This window comes from Hyla sarda, unplaced genomic scaffold (genome assembly GCF_029499605.1).
Source record: "Hyla sarda isolate aHylSar1 unplaced genomic scaffold, aHylSar1.hap1 scaffold_1531, whole genome shotgun sequence".
Classification (NCBI taxonomy): Eukaryota; Metazoa; Chordata; class Amphibia; order Anura; family Hylidae; genus Hyla; species Hyla sarda.
The window spans coordinates 58,837-84,542 of NW_026608167.1; the positions used below are offsets into that span (position 1 = coordinate 58,837).

Genomic DNA, 25,706 nt, shown 5'->3' on the forward strand with positions numbered 1-25,706 from the left:
TTTCGGCGGAGAAATATATATATATATATATATATATATATATATATATATACGTGCACACACACACATATATATAAACGTATTCTCCGTTGAGATATTGCAGCCGCTGCTGTGTCCAGGCCCAGGAGCCTTAGCACTGTGCTGTGATGTCACTCAATACCACTGACATCACTAGGTGTAAACAACATCTCTCCTTTGCTGTGTATGTGACTATGGAGCTGTTTGGTGATGTCGTCTATTATGGCCTTCATAGAAGCAACAGGAGATTGTTGCATCCATCTAGAACCCTCAGAACTACAGTGCTATGATGTCACTCACTTCCACAGGCCTTGCAGAGTGTAAACAACAACAACCCAGCTTTGTTGTGTATGTAACCATAGGGATTTGTGATGTCACCTAGAACCTTCACAGCAGCGACAGCTTTATGAGGAGCATCAGCACTGCTCTGCCTGAGCAGAACCATCACCGCCATAGGTTGTCAAATAACCCGGGTTTAACCCACACAGGTAAGTCCAATGGGGTGCAGGCATGTCCTCTATGCTTACAGCTTCCCGTGGGTGTTGGTTTGATACCGTTTGGGGACAGCCAAGGAGGCATCTGCAGGCAACAAAGGTAGGTGTGTGCTTGTGTGTGTGTTTCCTATGCAGATCCTAAGCCCAGTGTCACATGCAAGTAGGAGGAGTAAGAAGGGTTCCTGGCAAATCCGGGTTATGGATTGCATTTAAAAAGGCCCCGTGGGAGTGCAATGGGCCCCTGTCTTGCTGCTTAGCAATAATGGTATGGGTTTAGGTTCTGCTGTGTGTACTGGTGGTTGACTGCCCCCCAGCCCAGAGTGTGCATGGAAAATTGTCTGGCAGCCTCCCTGACAGCAAGCAGTGATAGTGCCCATGAAGGGGACCTTGTTGGGCCCGCCCCTTTCACGGTTATCGCTTCTCGGCCTTTTGGCTAAGATCAAGTGTAGTATCTGTTCTTATCAGTTTAATATCTGATACGTCCCCTATCTGGGGACCATATATTAAATGGATTTTTGAGAACGGGGGCCGATTTCGAAGCTTGCTTCCGTCGCCCTATGCATTGACCCGATATGGCAGTATCTTCGGGTACAGTGCACCACCCCCTTACAGGGTTAAAAAGAAAGATTCCTACTTTCATTGCTACCTGCTTGCTGGCTAGCCAGCTAGCCAGCCCTGTGGGCCTTGCTGCTGCTGCTGCTGCTGCAGCCAAAAAACAAAAGGTGGTGCTGCTGCTGCTTCTGCTTCTGCTTGTGTCTGGCCGCTGTTGGAGCGTCCAGGCACAGGACTTCTGCTGCTGCTGACTAAATGGCCTCCTTAATTGGATCATTTGAGTAGCCAGCACACCTGTGCAGGTAGGGCATGACATGATAGGCAGCTGCCTTGATAGCGGGTGGGTGCTGAATGTTCCTAATTGACAAAATAAGATTAATGCTTATGAAGAAATATAAAATCTCATCCCTTCCCCAATATCGCGCCACACCCCTACCCCTTAATTCCCTGGTTGAACTTGATGGACATATGTCTTTTTTCGACCGTACTAACTATGTAACTATGTAACATAACATGGGGGGGGGGGTCTCCTGGCTGTTCACACAGGTGTGTCATTGCTGTACATTGACCATGCATTGCTTCTGTGGTATTGCAAAGGCAAAGACAAATGCTTCCAGCCATCCATTGCACTAATGGATTGGTCATCAGCTGGCTGTCTATGTCCCGCATCAATATAGACCAAAGTACAGAGGGTTAGGCTATGCTATTGTGCACCTACCTGATGCATCAGAAGGTGCGAGGCCCTTGCTAAATTCTGTGCACAGACTTTGAGATCTATGCTTTAGACTGTATCTAAACCTGCTCCAACATGGACTGACATTCTGGCCTACTTTCAGCCGATGCGACTTGTCTGTCGCTGAACAGTCGCTTTTTATGTATTCAGCACCTATGTATAATGTTGTAAAAATGCTCTAGAAGCTAAAGTCGCAGAAATGTCACACATATTTGGCCTGCAACTTTCTGTGCGACAAATTCAGACAGGAAAAATCAGTATAAATCCTTAGAAAATTATCCCCCAGTGTCTCCATCTGCTGGCGGTATTGAATAAGCATTGCTGCACTGATGGGGTATGCATTAGACGAAAAAAAAGAAGAAAAAGAAGAATAATACGCCCAGAAAAGAGGCGAAAAGGAGAAAAACGTAAAAAAACGTGAAAAAAAAGTAAGAGGAAGAGAAGGGAAAAAAAGGTGGAAATGGGTTTAAAAGTGATTTCGGCGGAGAAATATATATATATATATATATATATATATATATATACGCGCACACACACACATATATATAAACGTATTCTCCGTTGAGATATTGCAGCCGCTGCTGTGTCCAGGCCCAGGAGCCTTAGCACTGTGCTGTGATGTCACTCAATACCACTGACATCACTAGGTGTAAACAACATCTCTCCTTTGCTGTGTATGTGACTATGGAGCTGTTTGGTGATGTCGTCTATTATGGCCTTCATAGAAGCAACAGGAGATTGTTGCATCCATCTAGAACCCTCAGAACTACAGTGCTATGATGTCACTCACTTCCACAGGCCTTGCAGAGTGTAAACAACAACAACCCAGCTTTGTTGTGTATGTAACCATAGGGATTTGTGATGTCACCTAGAACCTTCACAGCAGCGACAGCTTTATGAGGAGCATCAGCACTGCTCTGCCTGAGCAGAACCATCACCGCCATAGGTTGTCAAATAACCCGGGTTTAACCCACACAGGTAAGTCCAATGGGGTGCAGGCATGTCCTCTATGCTTACAGCTTCCCGTGGGTGTTGGTTTGATACCGTTTGGGGACAGCCAAGGAGGCATCTGCAGGCAACAAAGGTAGGTGTGTGCTTGTGTGTGTGTTTCCTATGCAGATCCTAAGCCCAGTGTCACATGCAAGTAGGAGGAGTAAGAAGGGTTCCTGGCAAATCCGGGTTATGGATTGCATTTAAAAAGGCCCCGTGGGAGTGCAATGGGCCCCTGTCTTGCTGCTTAGCAATAATGGTATGGGTTTAGGTTCTGCTGTGTGTACTGGTGGTTGACTGCCCCCCAGCCCAGAGTGTGCATGGAAAATTGTCTGGCAGCCTCCCTGACAGCAAGCAGTGATAGTGCCCATGAAGGGGACCTTGTTGGGCCCGCCCCTTTCACGGTTATCGCTTCTCGGCCTTTTGGCTAAGATCAAGTGTAGTATCTGTTCTTATCAGTTTAATATCTGATACGTCCCCTATCTGGGGACCATATATTAAATGGATTTTTGAGAACGGGGGCCGATTTCGAAGCTTGCTTCCGTCGCCCTATGCATTGACCCGATATGGCAGTATCTTCGGGTACAGTGCACCACCCCCTTACAGGGTTAAAAAGAAAGATTCCTACTTTCATTGCTACCTGCTTGCTGGCTAGCCAGCTAGCCAGCCCTGTGGGCCTTGCTGCTGCTGCTGCTGCAGCCAAAAAACAAAAGGTGGTGCTGCTGCTGCTTCTGCTTCTGCTTGTGTCTGGCCGCTGTTGGAGCGTCCAGGCACAGGACTTCTGCTGCTGCTGACTAAATGGCCTCCTTAATTGGATCATTTGAGTAGCCAGCACACCTGTGCAGGTAGGGCATGACATGATAGGCAGCTGCCTTGATAGCGGGTGGGTGCTGAATGTTCCTAATTGACAAAATAAGATTAATGCTTATGAAGAAATATAAAATCTCATCCCTTCCCCAATATCGCGCCACACCCCTACCCCTTAATTCCCTGGTTGAACTTGATGGACATATGTCTTTTTTCGACCGTACTAACTATGTAACTATGTAACATAACATGGGGGGGGGGGGTCTCCTGGCTGTTCACACAGGTGTGTCATTGCTGTACATTGACCATACATTGCTTCTGTGGTATTGCAAAGGCAAAGACAAATGCTTCCAGCCATCCATTGCACTAATGGATTGGTCATCAGCTGGCTGTCTATGTCCCGCATCAATATAGACCAAAGTACAGAGGGTTAGGCTATGCTATTGTGCACCTACCTGATGCATCAGAAGGTGCGAGGCCCTTGCTAAATTCTGTGCACAGACTTTGAGATCTATGCTTTAGACTGTATCTAAACCTGCTCCAACATGGACTGACATTCTGGCCTACTTTCAGCCGATGCGACTTGTCTGTCGCTGAACAGTCGCTTTTTATGTATTCAGCACCTATGTATAATGTTGTAAAAATGCTCTAGAAGCTAAAGTCGCAGAAATGTCACACATATTTGGCCTGCAACTTTCTGTGCGACAAATTCAGACAGGAAAAATCAGTATAAATCCTTAGAAAATTATCCCCCAGTGTCTCCATCTGCTGGCGGTATTGAATAAGCATTGCTGCACTGATGGGGTATGCATTAGACGAAAAAAAAGAAGAAAAAGAAGAATAATACGCCCAGAAAAGAGGCGAAAAGGAGAAAAACGTAAAAAAACGTGAAAAAAAAGTAAGAGGAAGAGAAGGGAAAAAAAGGTGGAAATGGGTTTAAAAGTGATTTCGGCGGAGAAATATATATATATATATATATATATATATATATATATATATATACGCGCACACACACACATATATATAAACGTATTCTCCGTTGAGATATTGCAGCCGCTGCTGTGTCCAGGCCCAGGAGCCTTAGCACTGTGCTGTGATGTCACTCAATACCACTGACATCACTAGGTGTAAACAACATCTCTCCTTTGCTGTGTATGTGACTATGGAGCTGTTTGGTGATGTCGTCTATTATGGCCTTCATAGAAGCAACAGGAGATTGTTGCATCCATCTAGAACCCTCAGAACTACAGTGCTATGATGTCACTCACTTCCACAGGCCTTGCAGAGTGTAAACAACAACAACCCAGCTTTGTTGTGTATGTAACCATAGGGATTTGTGATGTCACCTAGAACCTTCACAGCAGCGACAGCTTTATGAGGAGCATCAGCACTGCTCTGCCTGAGCAGAACCATCACCGCCATAGGTTGTCAAATAACCCGGGTTTAACCCACACAGGTAAGTCCAATGGGGTGCAGGCATGTCCTCTATGCTTACAGCTTCCCGTGGGTGTTGGTTTGATACCGTTTGGGGACAGCCAAGGAGGCATCTGCAGGCAACAAAGGTAGGTGTGTGCTTGTGTGTGTGTTTCCTATGCAGATCCTAAGCCCAGTGTCACATGCAAGTAGGAGGAGTAAGAAGGGTTCCTGGCAAATCCGGGTTATGGATTGCATTTAAAAAGGCCCCGTGGGAGTGCAATGGGCCCCTGTCTTGCTGCTTAGCAATAATGGTATGGGTTTAGGTTCTGCTGTGTGTACTGGTGGTTGACTGCCCCCCAGCCCAGAGTGTGCATGGAAAATTGTCTGGCAGCCTCCCTGACAGCAAGCAGTGATAGTGCCCATGAAGGGGACCTTGTTGGGCCCGCCCCTTTCACGGTTATCGCTTCTCGGCCTTTTGGCTAAGATCAAGTGTAGTATCTGTTCTTATCAGTTTAATATCTGATACGTCCCCTATCTGGGGACCATATATTAAATGGATTTTTGAGAACGGGGGCCGATTTCGAAGCTTGCTTCCGTCGCCCTATGCATTGACCCGATATGGCAGTATCTTCGGGTACAGTGCACCACCCCCTTACAGGGTTAAAAAGAAAGATTCCTACTTTCATTGCTACCTGCTTGCTGGCTAGCCAGCTAGCCAGCCCTGTGGGCCTTGCTGCTGCTGCTGCTGCAGCCAAAAAACAAAAGGTGGTGCTGCTGCTGCTTCTGCTTCTGCTTGTGTCTGGCCGCTGTTGGAGCGTCCAGGCACAGGACTTCTGCTGCTGCTGACTAAATGGCCTCCTTAATTGGATCATTTGAGTAGCCAGCACACCTGTGCAGGTAGGGCATGACATGATAGGCAGCTGCCTTGATAGCGGGTGGGTGCTGAATGTTCCTAATTGACAAAATAAGATTAATGCTTATGAAGAAATATAAAATCTCATCCCTTCCCCAATATCGCGCCACACCCCTACCCCTTAATTCCCTGGTTGAACTTGATGGACATATGTCTTTTTTCGACCGTACTAACTATGTAACTATGTAACATAACATGGGGGGGGGGTCTCCTGGCTGTTCACACAGGTGTGTCATTGCTGTACATTGACCATACATTGCTTCTGTGGTATTGCAAAGGCAAAGACAAATGCTTCCAGCCATCCATTGCACTAATGGATTGGTCATCAGCTGGCTGTCTATGTCCCGCATCAATATAGACCAAAGTACAGAGGGTTAGGCTATGCTATTGTGCACCTACCTGATGCATCAGAAGGTGCGAGGCCCTTGCTAAATTCTGTGCACAGACTTTGAGATCTATGCTTTAGACTGTATCTAAACCTGCTCCAACATGGACTGACATTCTGGCCTACTTTCAGCCGATGCGACATGTCTGTCGCTGAACAGTCGCTTTTTATGTATTCAGCACCTATGTATAATGTTGTAAAAATGCTCTAGAAGCTAAAGTCGCAGAAATGTCACACATATTTGGCCTGCAACTTTCTGTGCGACAAATTCAGACAGGAAAAATCAGTATAAATCCTTAGAAAATTATCCCCCAGTGTCTCCATCTGCTGGCGGTATTGAATAAGCATTGCTGCACTGATGGGGTATGCATTAGACGAAAAAAAAGAAGAAAAAGAAGAATAATACGCCCAGAAAAGAGGCGAAAAGGAGAAAAACGTAAAAAAACGTGAAAAAAAAGTAAGAGGAAGAGAAGGGAAAAAAAGGTGGAAATGGGTTTAAAAGTGATTTCGGCGGAGAAATATATATATATATATATATATATATATATATATATATATATATACGCGCACACACACACATATATATAAACGTATTCTCCGTTGAGATATTGCAGCCGCTGCTGTGTCCAGGCCCAGGAGCCTTAGCACTGTGCTGTGATGTCACTCAATACCACTGACATCACTAGGTGTAAACAACATCTCTCCTTTGCTGTGTATGTGACTATGGAGCTGTTTGGTGATGTCGTCTATTATGGCCTTCATAGAAGCAACAGGAGATTGTTGCATCCATCTAGAACCCTCAGAACTACAGTGCTATGATGTCACTCACTTCCACAGGCCTTGCAGAGTGTAAACAACAACAACCCAGCTTTGTTGTGTATGTAACCATAGGGATTTGTGATGTCACCTAGAACCTTCACAGCAGCGACAGCTTTATGAGGAGCATCAGCACTGCTCTGCCTGAGCAGAACCATCACCGCCATAGGTTGTCAAATAACCCGGGTTTAACCCACACAGGTAAGTCCAATGGGGTGCAGGCATGTCCTCTATGCTTACAGCTTCCCGTGGGTGTTGGTTTGATACCGTTTGGGGACAGCCAAGGAGGCATCTGCAGGCAACAAAGGTAGGTGTGTGCTTGTGTGTGTGTTTCCTATGCAGATCCTAAGCCCAGTGTCACATGCAAGTAGGAGGAGTAAGAAGGGTTCCTGGCAAATCCGGGTTATGGATTGCATTTAAAAAGGCCCCGTGGGAGTGCAATGGGCCCCTGTCTTGCTGCTTAGCAATAATGGTATGGGTTTAGGTTCTGCTGTGTGTACTGGTGGTTGACTGCCCCCCAGCCCAGAGTGTGCATGGAAAATTGTCTGGCAGCCTCCCTGACAGCAAGCAGTGATAGTGCCCATGAAGGGGACCTTGTTGGGCCCGCCCCTTTCACGGTTATCGCTTCTCGGCCTTTTGGCTAAGATCAAGTGTAGTATCTGTTCTTATCAGTTTAATATCTGATACGTCCCCTATCTGGGGACCATATATTAAATGGATTTTTGAGAACGGGGGCCGATTTCGAAGCTTGCTTCCGTCGCCCTATGCATTGACCCGATATGGCAGTATCTTCGGGTACAGTGCACCACCCCCTTACAGGGTTAAAAAGAAAGATTCCTACTTTCATTGCTACCTGCTTGCTGGCTAGCCAGCTAGCCAGCCCTGTGGGCCTTGCTGCTGCTGCTGCTGCAGCCAAAAAACAAAAGGTGGTGCTGCTGCTGCTTCTGCTTCTGCTTGTGTCTGGCCGCTGTTGGAGCGTCCAGGCACAGGACTTCTGCTGCTGCTGACTAAATGGCCTCCTTAATTGGATCATTTGAGTAGCCAGCACACCTGTGCAGGTAGGGCATGACATGATAGGCAGCTGCCTTGATAGCGGGTGGGTGCTGAATGTTCCTAATTGACAAAATAAGATTAATGCTTATGAAGAAATATAAAATCTCATCCCTTCCCCAATATCGCGCCACACCCCTACCCCTTAATTCCCTGGTTGAACTTGATGGACATATGTCTTTTTTCGACCGTACTAACTATGTAACTATGTAACATAACATGGGGGGGGGGGTCTCCTGGCTGTTCACACAGGTGTGTCATTGCTGTACATTGACCATGCATTGCTTCTGTGGTATTGCAAAGGCAAAGACAAATGCTTCCAGCCATCCATTGCACTAATGGATTGGTCATCAGCTGGCTGTCTATGTCCCGCATCAATATAGACCAAAGTACAGAGGGTTAGGCTATGCTATTGTGCACCTACCTGATGCATCAGAAGGTGCGAGGCCCTTGCTAAATTCTGTGCACAGACTTTGAGATCTATGCTTTAGACTGTATCTAAACCTGCTCCAACATGGACTGACATTCTGGCCTACTTTCAGCCGATGCGACTTGTCTGTCGCTGAACAGTCGCTTTTTATGTATTCAGCACCTATGTATAATGTTGTAAAAATGCTCTAGAAGCTAAAGTCGCAGAAATGTCACACATATTTGGCCTGCAACTTTCTGTGCGACAAATTCAGACAGGAAAAATCAGTATAAATCCTTAGAAAATTATCCCCCAGTGTCTCCATCTGCTGGCGGTATTGAATAAGCATTGCTGCACTGATGGGGTATGCATTAGACGAAAAAAAAGAAGAAAAAGAAGAATAATACGCCCAGAAAAGAGGCGAAAAGGAGAAAAACGTAAAAAAACGTGAAAAAAAAGTAAGAGGAAGAGAAGGGAAAAAAAGGTGGAAATGGGTTTAAAAGTGATTTCGGCGGAGAAATATATATATATATATATATATATATATATATATATATATATACGCGCACACACACACATATATATAAACGTATTCTCCGTTGAGATATTGCAGCCGCTGCTGTGTCCAGGCCCAGGAGCCTTAGCACTGTGCTGTGATGTCACTCAATACCACTGACATCACTAGGTGTAAACAACATCTCTCCTTTGCTGTGTATGTGACTATGGAGCTGTTTGGTGATGTCGTCTATTATGGCCTTCATAGAAGCAACAGGAGATTGTTGCATCCATCTAGAACCCTCAGAACTACAGTGCTATGATGTCACTCACTTCCACAGGCCTTGCAGAGTGTAAACAACAACAACCCAGCTTTGTTGTGTATGTAACCATAGGGATTTGTGATGTCACCTAGAACCTTCACAGCAGCGACAGCTTTATGAGGAGCATCAGCACTGCTCTGCCTGAGCAGAACCATCACCGCCATAGGTTGTCAAATAACCCGGGTTTAACCCACACAGGTAAGTCCAATGGGGTGCAGGCATGTCCTCTATGCTTACAGCTTCCCGTGGGTGTTGGTTTGATACCGTTTGGGGACAGCCAAGGAGGCATCTGCAGGCAACAAAGGTAGGTGTGTGCTTGTGTGTGTGTTTCCTATGCAGATCCTAAGCCCAGTGTCACATGCAAGTAGGAGGAGTAAGAAGGGTTCCTGGCAAATCCGGGTTATGGATTGCATTTAAAAAGGCCCCGTGGGAGTGCAATGGGCCCCTGTCTTGCTGCTTAGCAATAATGGTATGGGTTTAGGTTCTGCTGTGTGTACTGGTGGTTGACTGCCCCCCAGCCCAGAGTGTGCATGGAAAATTGTCTGGCAGCCTCCCTGACAGCAAGCAGTGATAGTGCCCATGAAGGGGACCTTGTTGGGCCCGCCCCTTTCACGGTTATCGCTTCTCGGCCTTTTGGCTAAGATCAAGTGTAGTATCTGTTCTTATCAGTTTTCATGCTGGTGGGGATGGGTGCTGCATGGAGGATGCAGGTGTACCAGGGCTTTCCGGGGCTGGTTCTGAGGAATCAGCTCGACGGCTGCCCCGATGTGACCTGTTCCCTCCGGGTCTCGCCATGAGGCTGAGAGGGTCTAGAGCCGAGGTACTTTTGTGCCTCGGGGAGTGGTGACCCCGAGGTGCCGAAACTCACTGGGAGAATAGGCTCACTGAGTTGAAGCACGGGCACCATAATCTCTTCACCTTGTGGCACTCACCTCTTGATTCCCGGCCTTCTGGCTAGGATCAGAGAAATTTTTATAGATCCGGCCGGATGTCCGGGCAGTATATCTGCACACATTCACTTATTTATTTATTTTTTGTCTCACTGTGTCACTTTTTGCGTGTTGTGTGTTCACAGGATTTGTCAGGATGCGGTAGCCCTTCTGGGTGTCCCTCCTGGCGGTCTAGGGGAGGTGTGTGTGGCCATTAGGTTCCGCACCTCCCTGCAAACACCCCGGGTACTCCTGCTTCGCAGGGTACCTACCGTAATCGGCTCTGCGGGCAGATACCTTGGCTAACGCCAAGGGGGATGCCGGGAGCATTTGTGGTCTCCTAGTAGCTTCGGCGAAAAGGGACATCGAACCTGGAACCTCGCAGGTACCTTTTGGTCCGGAGGCGAAGGGTAAGGTTTGTTGGGGGGCCTCTCTCCTATCGGAGAAGGGCTTGCGATAGACCGCATCCTTTGTGCACGTTTTTTTAGTGTAACACGTTTGCACTTTTTCTTGCACTTTGGGTGAATCGAAAGCACGTTCCTCGGCTTTAGATAAAAAAAAAAAAAAAATCTGTTCTTATCAGTTTAATATCTGATACGTCCCCTATCTGGGGACCATATATTAAATGGATTTTTGAGAACGGGGGCCGATTTCGAAGCTTGCTTCCGTCGCCCTATGCATTGACCCGATATGGCAGTATCTTCGGGTACAGTGCACCACCCCCTTACAGGGTTAAAAAGAAAGATTCCTACTTTCATTGCTACCTGCTTGCTGGCTAGCCAGCTAGCCAGCCCTGTGGGCCTTGCTGCTGCTGCTGCTGCTGCAGCCAAAAAACAAAAGGTGGTGCTGCTGCTGCTTCTGCTTCTGCTTGTGTCTGGCCGCTGTTGGAGCGTCCAGGCACAGGACTTCTGCTGCTGCTGACTAAATGGCCTCCTTAATTGGATCATTTGAGTAGCCAGCACACCTGTGCAGGTAGGGCATGACATGATAGGCAGCTGCCTTGATAGCGGGTGGGTGCTGAATGTTCCTAATTGACAAAATAAGATTAATGCTTATGAAGAAATATAAAATCTCATCCCTTCCCCAATATCGCGCCACACCCCTACCCCTTAATTCCCTGGTTGAACTTGATGGACATATGTCTTTTTTCGACCGTACTAACTATGTAACTATGTAACATAACATGGGGGGGGGGGGTCTCCTGGCTGTTCACACAGGTGTGTCATTGCTGTACATTGACCATGCATTGCTTCTGTGGTATTGCAAAGGCAAAGACAAATGCTTCCAGCCATCCATTGCACTAATGGATTGGTCATCAGCTGGCTGTCTATGTCCCGCATCAATATAGACCAAAGTACAGAGGGTTAGGCTATGCTATTGTGCACCTACCTGATGCATCAGAAGGTGCGAGGCCCTTGCTAAATTCTGTGCACAGACTTTGAGATCTATGCTTTAGACTGTATCTAAACCTGCTCCAACATGGACTGACATTCTGGCCTACTTTCAGCCGATGCGACTTGTCTGTCGCTGAACAGTCGCTTTTTATGTATTCAGCACCTATGTATAATGTTGTAAAAATGCTCTAGAAGCTAAAGTCGCAGAAATGTCACACATATTTGGCCTGCAACTTTCTGTGCGACAAATTCAGACAGGAAAAATCAGTATAAATCCTTAGAAAATTATCCCCCAGTGTCTCCATCTGCTGGCGGTATTGAATAAGCATTGCTGCACTGATGGGGTATGCATTAGACGAAAAAAAAGAAGAAAAAGAAGAATAATACGCCCAGAAAAGAGGCGAAAAGGAGAAAAACGTAAAAAAACGTGAAAAAAAAGTAAGAGGAAGAGAAGGGAAAAAAAGGTGGAAATGGGTTTAAAAGTGATTTCGGCGGAGAAATATATATATATATATATATATATATATATATATATATATATATATACGCGCACACACACACATATATATAAACGTATTCTCCGTTGAGATATTGCAGCCGCTGCTGTGTCCAGGCCCAGGAGCCTTAGCACTGTGCTGTGATGTCACTCAATACCACTGACATCACTAGGTGTAAACAACATCTCTCCTTTGCTGTGTATGTGACTATGGAGCTGTTTGGTGATGTCGTCTATTATGGCCTTCATAGAAGCAACAGGAGATTGTTGCATCCATCTAGAACCCTCAGAACTACAGTGCTATGATGTCACTCACTTCCACAGGCCTTGCAGAGTGTAAACAACAACAACCCAGCTTTGTTGTGTATGTAACCATAGGGATTTGTGATGTCACCTAGAACCTTCACAGCAGCGACAGCTTTATGAGGAGCATCAGCACTGCTCTGCCTGAGCAGAACCATCACCGCCATAGGTTGTCAAATAACCCGGGTTTAACCCACACAGGTAAGTCCAATGGGGTGCAGGCATGTCCTCTATGCTTACAGCTTCCCGTGGGTGTTGGTTTGATACCGTTTGGGGACAGCCAAGGAGGCATCTGCAGGCAACAAAGGTAGGTGTGTGCTTGTGTGTGTGTTTCCTATGCAGATCCTAAGCCCAGTGTCACATGCAAGTAGGAGGAGTAAGAAGGGTTCCTGGCAAATCCGGGTTATGGATTGCATTTAAAAAGGCCCCGTGGGAGTGCAATGGGCCCCTGTCTTGCTGCTTAGCAATAATGGTATGGGTTTAGGTTCTGCTGTGTGTACTGGTGGTTGACTGCCCCCCAGCCCAGAGTGTGCATGGAAAATTGTCTGGCAGCCTCCCTGACAGCAAGCAGTGATAGTGCCCATGAAGGGGACCTTGTTGGGCCCGCCCCTTTCACGGTTATCGCTTCTCGGCCTTTTGGCTAAGATCAAGTGTAGTATCTGTTCTTATCAGTTTAATATCTGATACGTCCCCTATCTGGGGACCATATATTAAATGGATTTTTGAGAACGGGGGCCGATTTCGAAGCTTGCTTCCGTCGCCCTATGCATTGACCCGATATGGCAGTATCTTCGGGTACAGTGCACCACCCCCTTACAGGGTTAAAAAGAAAGATTCCTACTTTCATTGCTACCTGCTTGCTGGCTAGCCAGCTAGCCAGCCCTGTGGGCCTTGCTGCTGCTGCTGCTGCTGCAGCCAAAAAACAAAAGGTGGTGCTGCTGCTGCTTCTGCTTCTGCTTGTGTCTGGCCGCTGTTGGAGCGTCCAGGCACAGGACTTCTGCTGCTGCTGACTAAATGGCCTCCTTAATTGGATCATTTGAGTAGCCAGCACACCTGTGCAGGTAGGGCATGACATGATAGGCAGCTGCCTTGATAGCGGGTGGGTGCTGAATGTTCCTAATTGACAAAATAAGATTAATGCTTATGAAGAAATATAAAATCTCATCCCTTCCCCAATATCGCGCCACACCCCTACCCCTTAATTCCCTGGTTGAACTTGATGGACATATGTCTTTTTTCGACCGTACTAACTATGTAACTATGTAACATAACATGGGGGGGGGGGGGTCTCCTGGCTGTTCACACAGGTGTGTCATTGCTGTACATTGACCATGCATTGCTTCTGTGGTATTGCAAAGGCAAAGACAAATGCTTCCAGCCATCCATTGCACTAATGGATTGGTCATCAGCTGGCTGTCTATGTCCCGCATCAATATAGACCAAAGTACAGAGGGTTAGGCTATGCTATTGTGCACCTACCTGATGCATCAGAAGGTGCGAGGCCCTTGCTAAATTCTGTGCACAGACTTTGAGATCTATGCTTTAGACTGTATCTAAACCTGCTCCAACATGGACTGACATTCTGGCCTACTTTCAGCCGATGCGACTTGTCTGTCGCTGAACAGTCGCTTTTTATGTATTCAGCACCTATGTATAATGTTGTAAAAATGCTCTAGAAGCTAAAGTCGCAGAAATGTCACACATATTTGGCCTGCAACTTTCTGTGCGACAAATTCAGACAGGAAAAATCAGTATAAATCCTTAGAAAATTATCCCCCAGTGTCTCCATCTGCTGGCGGTATTGAATAAGCATTGCTGCACTGATGGGGTATGCATTAGACGAAAAAAAAGAAGAAAAAGAAGAATAATACGCCCAGAAAAGAGGCGAAAAGGAGAAAAACGTAAAAAAACGTGAAAAAAAAGTAAGAGGAAGAGAAGGGAAAAAAAGGTGGAAATGGGTTTAAAAGTGATTTCGGCGGAGAAATATATATATATATATATATATATATATATATATATATATATACATATATATATATATACGCGCACACACACACATATATATAAACGTATTCTCCGTTGAGATATTGCAGCCGCTGCTGTGTCCAGGCCCAGGAGCCTTAGCACTGTGCTGTGATGTCACTCAATACCACTGACATCACTAGGTGTAAACAACATCTCTCCTTTGCTGTGTATGTGACTATGGAGCTGTTTGGTGATGTCGTCTATTATGGCCTTCATAGAAGCAACAGGAGATTGTTGCATCCATCTAGAACCCTCAGAACTACAGTGCTATGATGTCACTCACTTCCACAGGCCTTGCAGAGTGTAAACAACAACAACCCAGCTTTGTTGTGTATGTAACCATAGGGATTTGTGATGTCACCTAGAACCTTCACAGCAGCGACAGCTTTATGAGGAGCATCAGCACTGCTCTGCCTGAGCAGAACCATCACCGCCATAGGTTGTCAAATAACCCGGGTTTAACCCACACAGGTAAGTCCAATGGGGTGCAGGCATGTCCTCTATGCTTACAGCTTCCCGTGGGTGTTGGTTTGATACCGTTTGGGGACAGCCAAGGAGGCATCTGCAGGCAACAAAGGTAGGTGTGTGCTTGTGTGTGTGTTTCCTATGCAGATCCTAAGCCCAGTGTCACATGCAAGTAGGAGGAGTAAGAAGGGTTCCTGGCAAATCCGGGTTATGGATTGCATTTAAAAAGGCCCCGTGGGAGTGCAATGGGCCCCTGTCTTGCTGCTTAGCAATAATGGTATGGGTTTAGGTTCTGCTGTGTGTACTGGTGGTTGACTGCCCCCCAGCCCAGAGTGTGCATGGAAAATTGTCTGGCAGCCTCCCTGACAGCAAGCAGTGATAGTGCCCATGAAGGGGACCTTGTTGGGCCCGCCCCTTTCACGGTTATCGCTTCTCGGCCTTTTGGCTAAGATCAAGTGTAGTATCTGTTCTTATCAGTTTAATATCTGATACGTCCCCTATCTGGGGACCATATATTAAATGGATTTTTGAGAACGGGGGCCGATTTCGAAGCTTGCTTCCGTCGCCCTATGCATTGACCCGATATGGCAGTATCTTCGGGTACAGTGCACCACCCCCTTACAGGGTTAAAAAGAAAGATTCCTACTTTCATTGCTACCTGCTTGCTGGCTAGCCAGCTAGCCAGCCCTGTGGGCCTTGCTGCTGCTGCTGCTGCAGCCAAAAAACAAAAGGTGGTGCTGCTGCTGCTTCTGCTTCTGCTTGTGTCTGGCCGCTGTTGGAGCGTCCAGGCACAGGACTTCTGCTGCTGCTGACTAAATGGCCTCCTTAATTGGATCATTTGAGTAGCCAGCACACCTGTGCAGGTAGGGCATGACATGATAGGCAGCTGCCTTGATAGCGGGTGGGTGCTGAATGTTCCTAATTGACAAAATAAGATTAATGCTTATGAAGAAATATAAAATCTCATCCCTTCCCCAATATCGCGCCACACCCCTACCCCTTAATTCCCTGGTTGAACTTGATGGACATATGTCTTTTTTCGACCGTACTAACTTATGTAACTATGTAACATAACATGGGGGGGGGGGGTCTCCTGGCTGTTCACACAGGTGTGTCATTGCTGTACATTGACCATGCATTGCTTCTGTGGTATTGCAAAGGCAAAGACAAATGCTTCCAGCCATCCATTGCACTAATGGATTGGTCATCAGCTGGCTGTCTATGTCCCGCATCAATATAGACCAAAGTACAGAGGGTTAGGCTATGCTATTGTGCACCTACCTGATGCATCAGAAGGTGCGAGGCCCTTGCTAAATTCTGTGCACAGACTTTGAGATCTATGCTTTAGACTGTATCTAAACCTGCTCCAACATGGACTGACATTCTGGCCTACTTTCAGCCGATGCGACTTGTCTGTCGCTGAACAGTCGCTTTTTATGTATTCAGCACCTATGTATAATGTTGTAAAAATGCTCTAGAAGCTAAAGTCGCAGAAATGTCACACATATTTGGCCTGCAACTTTCTGTGCGACAAATTCAGACAGGAAAAATCAGTATAAATCCTTAGAAAATTATCCCCCAGTGTCTCCATCTGCTGGCGGTATTGAATAAGCATTGCTGCACTGATGGGGTATGCATTAGACGAAAAAAAAGAAGAAAAAGAAGAATAATACGCCCAGAAAAGAGGCGAAAAGGAGAAAAACGTAAAAAAAACGTGAAAAAAAAGTAAGAGGAAGAGAAGGGAAAAAAAGGTGGAAATGGGTTTAAAAGTGATTTCGGCGGAGAAATATATATATATATATATATATATATATATATATATATATATATATATACGCGCACACACACACATATATATAAACGTATTCTCCGTTGAGATATTGCAGCCGCTGCTGTGTCCAGGCCCAGGAGCCTTAGCACTGTGCTGTGATGTCACTCAATACCACTGACATCACTAGGTGTAAACAACATCTCTCCTTTGCTGTGTATGTGACTATGGAGCTGTTTGGTGATGTCGTCTATTATGGCCTTCATAGAAGCAACAGGAGATTGTTGCATCCATCTAGAACCCTCAGAACTACAGTGCTATGATGTCACTCACTTCCACAGGCCTTGCAGAGTGTAAACAACAACAACCCAGCTTTGTTGTGTATGTAACCATAGGGATTTGTGATGTCACCTAGAACCTTCACAGCAGCGACAGCTTTATGAGGAGCATCAGCACTGCTCTGCCTGAGCAGAACCATCACCGCCATAGGTTGTCAAATAACCCGGGTTTAACCCACACAGGTAAGTCCAATGGGGTGCAGGCATGTCCTCTATGCTTACAGCTTCCCGTGGGTGTTGGTTTGATACCGTTTGGGGACAGCCAAGGAGGCATCTGCAGGCAACAAAGGTAGGTGTGTGCTTGTGTGTGTGTTTCCTATGCAGATCCTAAGCCCAGTGTCACATGCAAGTAGGAGGAGTAAGAAGGGTTCCTGGCAAATCCGGGTTATGGATTGCATTTAAAAAGGCCCCGTGGGAGTGCAATGGGCCCCTGTCTTGCTGCTTAGCAATAATGGTATGGGTTTAGGTTCTGCTGTGTGTACTGGTGGTTGACTGCCCCCCAGCCCAGAGTGTGCATGGAAAATTGTCTGGCAGCCTCCCTGACAGCAAGCAGTGATAGTGCCCATGAAGGGGACCTTGTTGGGCCCGCCCCTTTCACGGTTATCGCTTCTCGGCCTTTTGGCTAAGATCAAGTGTAGTATCTGTTCTTATCAGTTTAATATCTGATACGTCCCCTATCTGGGGACCATATATTAAATGGATTTTTGAGAACGGGGGCCGATTTCGAAGCTTGCTTCCGTCGCCCTATGCATTGACCCGATATGGCAGTATCTTCGGGTACAGTGCACCACCCCCTTACAGGGTTAAAAAGAAAGATTCCTACTTTCATTGCTACCTGCTTGCTGGCTAGCCAGCTAGCCAGCCCTGTGGGCCTTGCTGCTGCTGCTGCTGCTGCTGCAGCCAAAAAACAAAAGGTGGTGCTGCTGCTGCTTCTGCTTCTGCTTGTGTCTGGCCGCTGTTGGAGCGTCCAGGCACAGGACTTCTGCTGCTGCTGACTAAATGGCCTCCTTAATTGGATCATTTGAGTAGCCAGCACACCTGTGCAGGTAGGGCATGACATGATAGGCAGCTGCCTTGATAGCGGGTGGGTGCTGAATGTTCCTAATTGACAAAATAAGATTAATGCTTATGAAGAAATATAAAATCTCATCCCTTCCCCAATATCGCGCCACACCCCTACCCCTTAATTCCCTGGTTGAACTTGATGGACATATGTCTTTTTTCGACCGTACTAACTATGTAACTATGTAACATAACATGGGGGGGGGGGGTCTCCTGGCTGTTCACACAGGTGTGTCATTGCTGTACATTGACCATGCATTGCTTCTGTGGTATTGCAAAGGCAAAGACAAATGCTTCCAGCCATCCATTGCACTAATGGATTGGTCATCAGCTGGCTGTCTATGTCCCGCATCAATATAGACCAAAGTACAGAGGGTTAGGCTATGCTATTGTGCACCTACCTGATGCATCAGAAGGTGCGAGGCCCTTGCTAAATTCTGTGCACAGACTTTGAGATCTATGCTTTAGACTGTATCTAAACCTGCTCCAACATGGACTGACATTCTGGCCTACTTTCAGCCGATGCGACTTGTCTGTCGCTGAACAGTCGCTTTTTATGTATTCAGCACCTATGTATAATGTTGTAAAAATGCTCTAGAAGCTAAAGTCGCAGAAATGTCACACATATTTGGCCTGCAACTTTCTGTGCGACAAATTCAGACAGGAAAAATCAGTATAAATCCTTAGAAAATTATCCCCCAGTGTCTCCATCTGCTGGCGGTATTGAATAAGCATTGCTGCACTGATGGGGTATGCATTAGACGAAAAAAAAGAAGAAAAAGAAGAATAATACGCCCAGAAAAGAGGCGAAAAGGAGAAAAACGTAAAAAAACGTGAAAAAAAAGTAAGAGGAAGAGAAGGGAAAAAAAGGTGGAAATGGGTTTAAAAGTGATTTCGGCGGAGAAATATATATATATATATATATATATATATATATATATATATATATACGCGCACACACACACATATATATAAACGTATTCTCCGTTGAGATATTGCAGCCGCTGCTGTGTCCAGGCCCAGGAGCCTTAGCACTGTGCTGTGATGTCACTCAATACCACTGACATCACTAGGTGTAAACAACATCTCTCCTTTGCTGTGTATGTGACTATGGAGCTGTTTGGTGATGTCGTCTATTATGGCCTTCATAGAAGCAACAGGAGATTGTTGCATCCATCTAGAACCCTCAGAACTACAGTGCTATGATGTCACTCACTTCCACAGGCCTTGCAGAGTGTAAACAACAACAACCCAGCTTTGTTGTGTATGTAACCATAGGGATTTGTGATGTCACCTAGAACCTTCACAGCAGCGACAGCTTTATGAGGAGCATCAGCACTGCTCTGCCTGAGCAGAACCATCACCGCCATAGGTTGTCAAATAACCCGGGTTTAACCCACACAGGTAAGTCCAATGGGGTGCAGGCATGTCCTCTATGCTTACAGCTTCCCGTGGGTGTTGGTTTGATACCGTTTGGGGACAGCCAAGGAGGCATCTGCAGGCAACAAAGGTAGGTGTGTGCTTGTGTGTGTGTTTCCTATGCAGATCCTAAGCCCAGTGTCACATGCAAGTAGGAGGAGTAAGAAGGGTTCCTGGCAAATCCGGGTTATGGATTGCATTTAAAAAGGCCCCGTGGGAGTGCAATGGGCCCCTGTCTTGCTGCTTAGCAATAATGGTATGGGTTTAGGTTCTGCTGTGTGTACTGGTGGTTGACTGCCCCCCAGCCCAGAGTGTGCATGGAAAATTGTCTGGCAGCCTCCCTGACAGCAAGCAGTGATAGTGCCCATGAAGGGGACCTTGTTGGGCCCGCCCCTTTCACGGTTATCGCTTCTCGGCCTTTTGGCTAAGATCAAGTGTAGTATCTGTTCTTATCAGTTTAATATCTGATACGTCCCCTATCTGGGGACCATATATTAAATGGATTTTTGAGAACGGGGGCCGATTTCGAAGCTTGCTTCCGTCGCCCTATGCATTGACCCGATATGGCAGTATCTTCGGGTACAGTGCACCACCCCCTTACAGGGTTAAAAAGAAAGATTCCTACTTTCATTGCTACCTGCTTGCTGGCTAGCCAGCTAGCCAGCCCTGTGGGCCTTGCTGCTGCTGCTGCTGCAGCCAAAAAACAAAAGGTGGTGCTGCTGCTGCTTCTGCTTCTGCTTGTGTCTGGCCGCTGTTGGAGCGTCCAGGCACAGGACTTCTGCTGCTGCTGACTAAATGGCCTCCTTAATTGGATCATTTGAGTAGCCAGCACACCTGTGCAGGTAGGGCATGACATGATAGGCAGCTGCCTTGATAGCGGGTGGGTGCTGAATGTTCCTAATTGACAAAATAAGATTAATGCTTATGAAGAAATATAAAATCTCATCCCTTCCCCAATATCGCGCCACACCCCTACCCCTTAATTCCCTGGTTGAACTTGATGGACATATGTCTTTTTTCGACCGTACTAACTATGTAACTATGTAACATAACATGGGGGGGGGGGGTCTCCTGGCTGTTCACACAGGTGTGTCATTGCTGTACATTGACCATGCATTGCTTCTGTGGTATTGCAAAGGCAAAGACAAATGCTTCCAGCCATCCATTGCACTAATGGATTGGTCATCAGCTGGCTGTCTATGTCCCGCATCAATATAGACCAAAGTACAGAGGGTTAGGCTATGCTATTGTGCACCTACCTGATGCATCAGAAGGTGCGAGGCCCTTGCTAAATTCTGTGCACAGACTTTGAGATCTATGCTTTAGACTGTATCTAAACCTGCTCCAACATGGACTGACATTCTGGCCTACTTTCAGCCGATGCGACTTGTCTGTCGCTGAACAGTCGCTTTTTATGTATTCAGCACCTATGTATAATGTTGTAAAAATGCTCTAGAAGCTAAAGTCGCAGAAATGTCACACATATTTGGCCTGCAACTTTCTGTGCGACAAATTCAGACAGGAAAAATCAGTATAAATCCTTAGAAAATTATCCCCCAGTGTCTCCATCTGCTGGCGGTATTGAATAAGCATTGCTGCACTGATGGGGTATGCATTAGACGAAAAAAAAGAAGAAAAAGAAGAATAATACGCCCAGAAAAGAGGCGAAAAGGAGAAAAACGTAAAAAAACGTGAAAAAAAAGTAAGAGGAAGAGAAGGGAAAAAAAGGTGGAAATGGGTTTAAAAGTGATTTCGGCGGAGAAATATATATATATATATATATATATATATATATATATATATATATACGCGCACACACACACATATATATAAACGTATTCTCCGTTGAGATATTGCAGCCGCTGCTGTGTCCAGGCCCAGGAGCCTTAGCACTGTGCTGTGATGTCACTCAATACCACTGACATCACTAGGTGTAAACAACATCTCTCCTTTGCTGTGTATGTGACTATGGAGCTGTTTGGTGATGTCGTCTATTATGGCCTTCATAGAAGCAACAGGAGATTGTTGCATCCATCTAGAACCCTCAGAACTACAGTGCTATGATGTCACTCACTTCCACAGGCCTTGCAGAGTGTAAACAACAACAACCCAGCTTTGTTGTGTATGTAACCATAGGGATTTGTGATGTCACCTAGAACCTTCACAGCAGCGACAGCTTTATGAGGAGCATCAGCACTGCTCTGCCTGAGCAGAACCATCACCGCCATAGGTTGTCAAATAACCCGGGTTTAACCCACACAGGTAAGTCCAATGGGGTGCAGGCATGTCCTCTATGCTTACAGCTTCCCGTGGGTGTTGGTTTGATACCGTTTGGGGACAGCCAAGGAGGCATCTGCAGGCAACAAAGGTAGGTGTGTGCTTGTGTGTGTGTTTCCTATGCAGATCCTAAGCCCAGTGTCACATGCAAGTAGGAGGAGTAAGAAGGGTTCCTGGCAAATCCGGGTTATGGATTGCATTTAAAAAGGCCCCGTGGGAGTGCAATGGGCCCCTGTCTTGCTGCTTAGCAATAATGGTATGGGTTTAGGTTCTGCTGTGTGTACTGGTGGTTGACTGCCCCCCAGCCCAGAGTGTGCATGGAAAATTGTCTGGCAGCCTCCCTGACAGCAAGCAGTGATAGTGCCCATGAAGGGGACCTTGTTGGGCCCGCCCCTTTCACGGTTATCGCTTCTCGGCCTTTTGGCTAAGATCAAGTGTAGTATCTGTTCTTATCAGTTTAATATCTGATACGTCCCCTATCTGGGGACCATATATTAAATGGATTTTTGAGAACGGGGGCCGATTTCGAAGCTTGCTTCCGTCGCCCTATGCATTGACCCGATATGGCAGTATCTTCGGGTACAGTGCACCACCCCCTTACAGGGTTAAAAAGAAAGATTCCTACTTTCATTGCTACCTGCTTGCTGGCTAGCCAGCTAGCCAGCCCTGTGGGCCTTGCTGCTGCTGCTGCTGCAGCCAAAAAACAAAAGGTGGTGCTGCTGCTGCTTCTGCTTCTGCTTGTGTCTGGCCGCTGTTGGAGCGTCCAGGCACAGGACTTCTGCTGCTGCTGACTAAATGGCCTCCTTAATTGGATCATTTGAGTAGCCAGCACACCTGTGCAGGTAGGGCATGACATGATAGGCAGCTGCCTTGATAGCGGGTGGGTGCTGAATGTTCCTAATTGACAAAATAAGATTAATGCTTATGAAGAAATATAAAATCTCATCCCTTCCCCAATATTGCGCCACACCCCTACCCCTTAATTCCCTGGTTGAACTTGATGGACATATGTCTTTTTTCGACCGTACTAACTATGTAACTATGTAACATAACATGGGGGGGGGGGTCTCCTGGCTGTTCACACAGGTGTGTCATTGCTGTACATTGACCATGCATTGCTTCTGTGGTATTGCAAAGGCAAAGACAAATGCTTCCAGCCATCCATTGCACTAATGGATTGGTCATCAGCTGGCTGTCTATGTCCCGCATCAATATAGACCAAAGTACAGAGGGTTAGGCTATGCTATTGTGCACCTACCTGATGCATCAGAAGGTGCGAGGCCCTTGCTAAATTCTGTGCACAGACTTTGAGATCTATGCTTTAGACTGTATCTAAACCTGCTCCAACATGGACTGACATTCTGGCCTACTTTCAGCCGATGCGACTTGTCTGTCGCTGAACAGTCGCTTTTTATGTATTCAGCACCTATGTATAATGTTGTAAAAATGCTCTAGAAGCTAAAGTCGCAGAAATGTCACACATATTTGGCCTGCAACTTTCTGTGCGACAAATTCAGACAGGAAAAATCAGTATAAATCCTTAGAAAATTATCCCCCAGTGTCTCCATCTGCTGGCGGTATTGAATAAGCATTGCTGCACTGATGGGGTATGCATTAGACGAAAAAAAAGAAGAAAAAGAAGAATAATACGCCCAGAAAAGAGGCGAAAAGGAGAAAAACGTAAAAAAACGTGAAAAAAAAGTAAGAGGAAGAGAAGGGAAAAAAAGGTGGAAATGGGTTTAAAAGTGATTTCGGCGGAGAAATATATATATATATATATATATATATATATATATACGCGCACACACACACATATATATAAACGTATTCTCCGTTGAGATATTGCAGCCGCTGCTGTGTCCAGGCCCAGGAGCCTTAGCACTGTGCTGTGATGTCACTCAATACCACTGACATCACTAGGTGTAAACAACATCTCTCCTTTGCTGTGTATGTGACTATGGAGCTGTTTGGTGATGTCGTCTATTATGGCCTTCATAGAAGCAACAGGAGATTGTTGCATCCATCTAGAACCCTCAGAACTACAGTGCTATGATGTCACTCACTTCCACAGGCCTTGCAGAGTGTAAACAACAACAACCCAGCTTTGTTGTGTATGTAACCATAGGGATTTGTGATGTCACCTAGAACCTTCACAGCAGCGACAGCTTTATGAGGAGCATCAGCACTGCTCTGCCTGAGCAGAACCATCACCGCCATAGGTTGTCAAATAACCCGGGTTTAACCCACACAGGTAAGTCCAATGGGGTGCAGGCATGTCCTCTATGCTTACAGCTTCCCGTGGGTGTTGGTTTGATACCGTTTGGGGACAGCCAAGGAGGCATCTGCAGGCAACAAAGGTAGGTGTGTGCTTGTGTGTGTGTTTCCTATGCAGATCCTAAGCCCAGTGTCACATGCAAGTAGGAGGAGTAAGAAGGGTTCCTGGCAAATCCGGGTTATGGATTGCATTTAAAAAGGCCCCGTGGGAGTGCAATGGGCCCCTGTCTTGCTGCTTAGCAATAATGGTATGGGTTTAGGTTCTGCTGTGTGTACTGGTGTGGTTGACTGCCCCCCAGCCCAGAGTGTGCATGGAAAATTGTCTGGCAGCCTCCCTGACAGCAAGCAGTGATAGTGCCCATGAAGGGGACCTTGTTGGGCCCGCCCCTTTCACGGTTATCGCTTCTCGGCCTTTTGGCTAAGATCAAGTGTAGTATCTGTTCTTATCAGTTTAATATCTGATACGTCCCCTATCTGGGGACCATATATTAAATGGATTTTTGAGAACGGGGGCCGATTTCGAAGCTTGCTTCCGTCGCCCTATGCATTGACCCGATATGGCAGTATCTTCGGGTACAGTGCACCACCCCCTTACAGGGTTAAAAAGAAAGATTCCTACTTTCATTGCTACCTGCTTGCTGGCTAGCCAGCTAGCCAGCCCTGTGGGCCTTGCTGCTGCTGCTGCTGCAGCCAAAAAACAAAAGGTGGTGCTGCTGCTGCTTCTGCTTCTGCTTGTGTCTGGCCGCTGTTGGAGCGTCCAGGCACAGGACTTCTGCTGCTGCTGACTAAATGGCCTCCTTAATTGGATCATTTGAGTAGCCAGCACACCTGTGCAGGTAGGGCATGACATGATAGGCAGCTGCCTTGATAGCGGGTGGGTGCTGAATGTTCCTAATTGACAAAATAAGATTAATGCTTATGAAGAAATATAAAATCTCATCCCTTCCCCAATATCGCGCCACACCCCTACCCCTTAATTCCCTGGTTGAACTTGATGGACATATGTCTTTTTTCGACCGTACTAACTATGTAACTATGTAACATAACATGGGGGGGGGGGGTCTCCTGGCTGTTCACACAGGTGTGTCATTGCTGTACATTGACCATGCATTGCTTCTGTGGTATTGCAAAGGCAAAGACAAATGCTTCCAGCCATCCATTGCACTAATGGATTGGTCATCAGCTGGCTGTCTATGTCCCGCATCAATATAGACCAAAGTACAGAGGGTTAGGCTATGCTATTGTGCACCTACCTGATGCATCAGAAGGTGCGAGGCCCTTGCTAAATTCTGTGCACAGACTTTGAGATCTATGCTTTAGACTGTATCTAAACCTGCTCCAACATGGACTGACATTCTGGCCTACTTTCAGCCGATGCGACTTGTCTGTCGCTGAACAGTCGCTTTTTATGTATTCAGCACCTATGTATAATGTTGTAAAAATGCTCTAGAAGCTAAAGTCGCAGAAATGTCACACATATTTGGCCTGCAACTTTCTGTGCGACAAATTCAGACAGGAAAAATCAGTATAAATCCTTAGAAAATTATCCCCCAGT

The 25,706-nt window shown here is 46.4% G+C and overlaps 11 non-coding genes and 1 pseudogene across 11 annotated transcripts; all 12 read left to right on the plus strand.

Annotated features, from left to right (window-relative positions):
• The first annotated feature begins 925 nt into the window (after positions 1 to 925).
• On the plus strand, positions 926 to 1,116 carry LOC130309692 (U2 spliceosomal RNA). The gene has a single exon (XR_008858334.1). It is a non-coding gene; the product is annotated as a U2 spliceosomal RNA (small nuclear RNA).
• A 2,078-nt stretch (positions 1,117 to 3,194) lies between these two features.
• LOC130309693 (U2 spliceosomal RNA) lies at positions 3,195 to 3,385 on the plus strand. Its single transcript, XR_008858335.1, has one exon. It is a non-coding gene; the product is annotated as a U2 spliceosomal RNA (small nuclear RNA).
• Positions 3,386 to 5,469: 2,084 nt separating this feature from the next.
• LOC130309695 (U2 spliceosomal RNA) lies at positions 5,470 to 5,660 on the plus strand. Its single transcript, XR_008858336.1, has one exon. It is a non-coding gene; the product is annotated as a U2 spliceosomal RNA (small nuclear RNA).
• A 2,084-nt stretch (positions 5,661 to 7,744) lies between these two features.
• On the plus strand, positions 7,745 to 7,935 carry LOC130309696 (U2 spliceosomal RNA). Its single transcript, XR_008858337.1, has one exon. It is a non-coding gene; the product is annotated as a U2 spliceosomal RNA (small nuclear RNA).
• A 2,083-nt stretch (positions 7,936 to 10,018) lies between these two features.
• LOC130309706 (U2 spliceosomal RNA) lies at positions 10,019 to 10,178 on the plus strand (annotated as a pseudogene).
• A 692-nt stretch (positions 10,179 to 10,870) lies between these two features.
• LOC130309705 (U2 spliceosomal RNA) lies at positions 10,871 to 11,052 on the plus strand. The gene has a single exon (XR_008858346.1). It is a non-coding gene; the product is annotated as a U2 spliceosomal RNA (small nuclear RNA).
• Positions 11,053 to 13,143: 2,091 nt separating this feature from the next.
• Positions 13,144 to 13,334, plus strand: LOC130309697 (U2 spliceosomal RNA). The gene has a single exon (XR_008858338.1). It is a non-coding gene; the product is annotated as a U2 spliceosomal RNA (small nuclear RNA).
• Positions 13,335 to 15,438: 2,104 nt separating this feature from the next.
• LOC130309698 (U2 spliceosomal RNA) lies at positions 15,439 to 15,629 on the plus strand. The gene has a single exon (XR_008858339.1). It is a non-coding gene; the product is annotated as a U2 spliceosomal RNA (small nuclear RNA).
• A 2,092-nt stretch (positions 15,630 to 17,721) lies between these two features.
• Positions 17,722 to 17,912, plus strand: LOC130309699 (U2 spliceosomal RNA). The gene has a single exon (XR_008858340.1). It is a non-coding gene; the product is annotated as a U2 spliceosomal RNA (small nuclear RNA).
• Positions 17,913 to 20,004: 2,092 nt separating this feature from the next.
• LOC130309700 (U2 spliceosomal RNA) lies at positions 20,005 to 20,195 on the plus strand. The gene has a single exon (XR_008858341.1). It is a non-coding gene; the product is annotated as a U2 spliceosomal RNA (small nuclear RNA).
• A 2,086-nt stretch (positions 20,196 to 22,281) lies between these two features.
• On the plus strand, positions 22,282 to 22,472 carry LOC130309701 (U2 spliceosomal RNA). Its single transcript, XR_008858342.1, has one exon. It is a non-coding gene; the product is annotated as a U2 spliceosomal RNA (small nuclear RNA).
• Positions 22,473 to 24,549: 2,077 nt separating this feature from the next.
• Positions 24,550 to 24,740, plus strand: LOC130309702 (U2 spliceosomal RNA). Its single transcript, XR_008858343.1, has one exon. It is a non-coding gene; the product is annotated as a U2 spliceosomal RNA (small nuclear RNA).
• Positions 24,741 to 25,706: the final 966 nt, after the last annotated feature.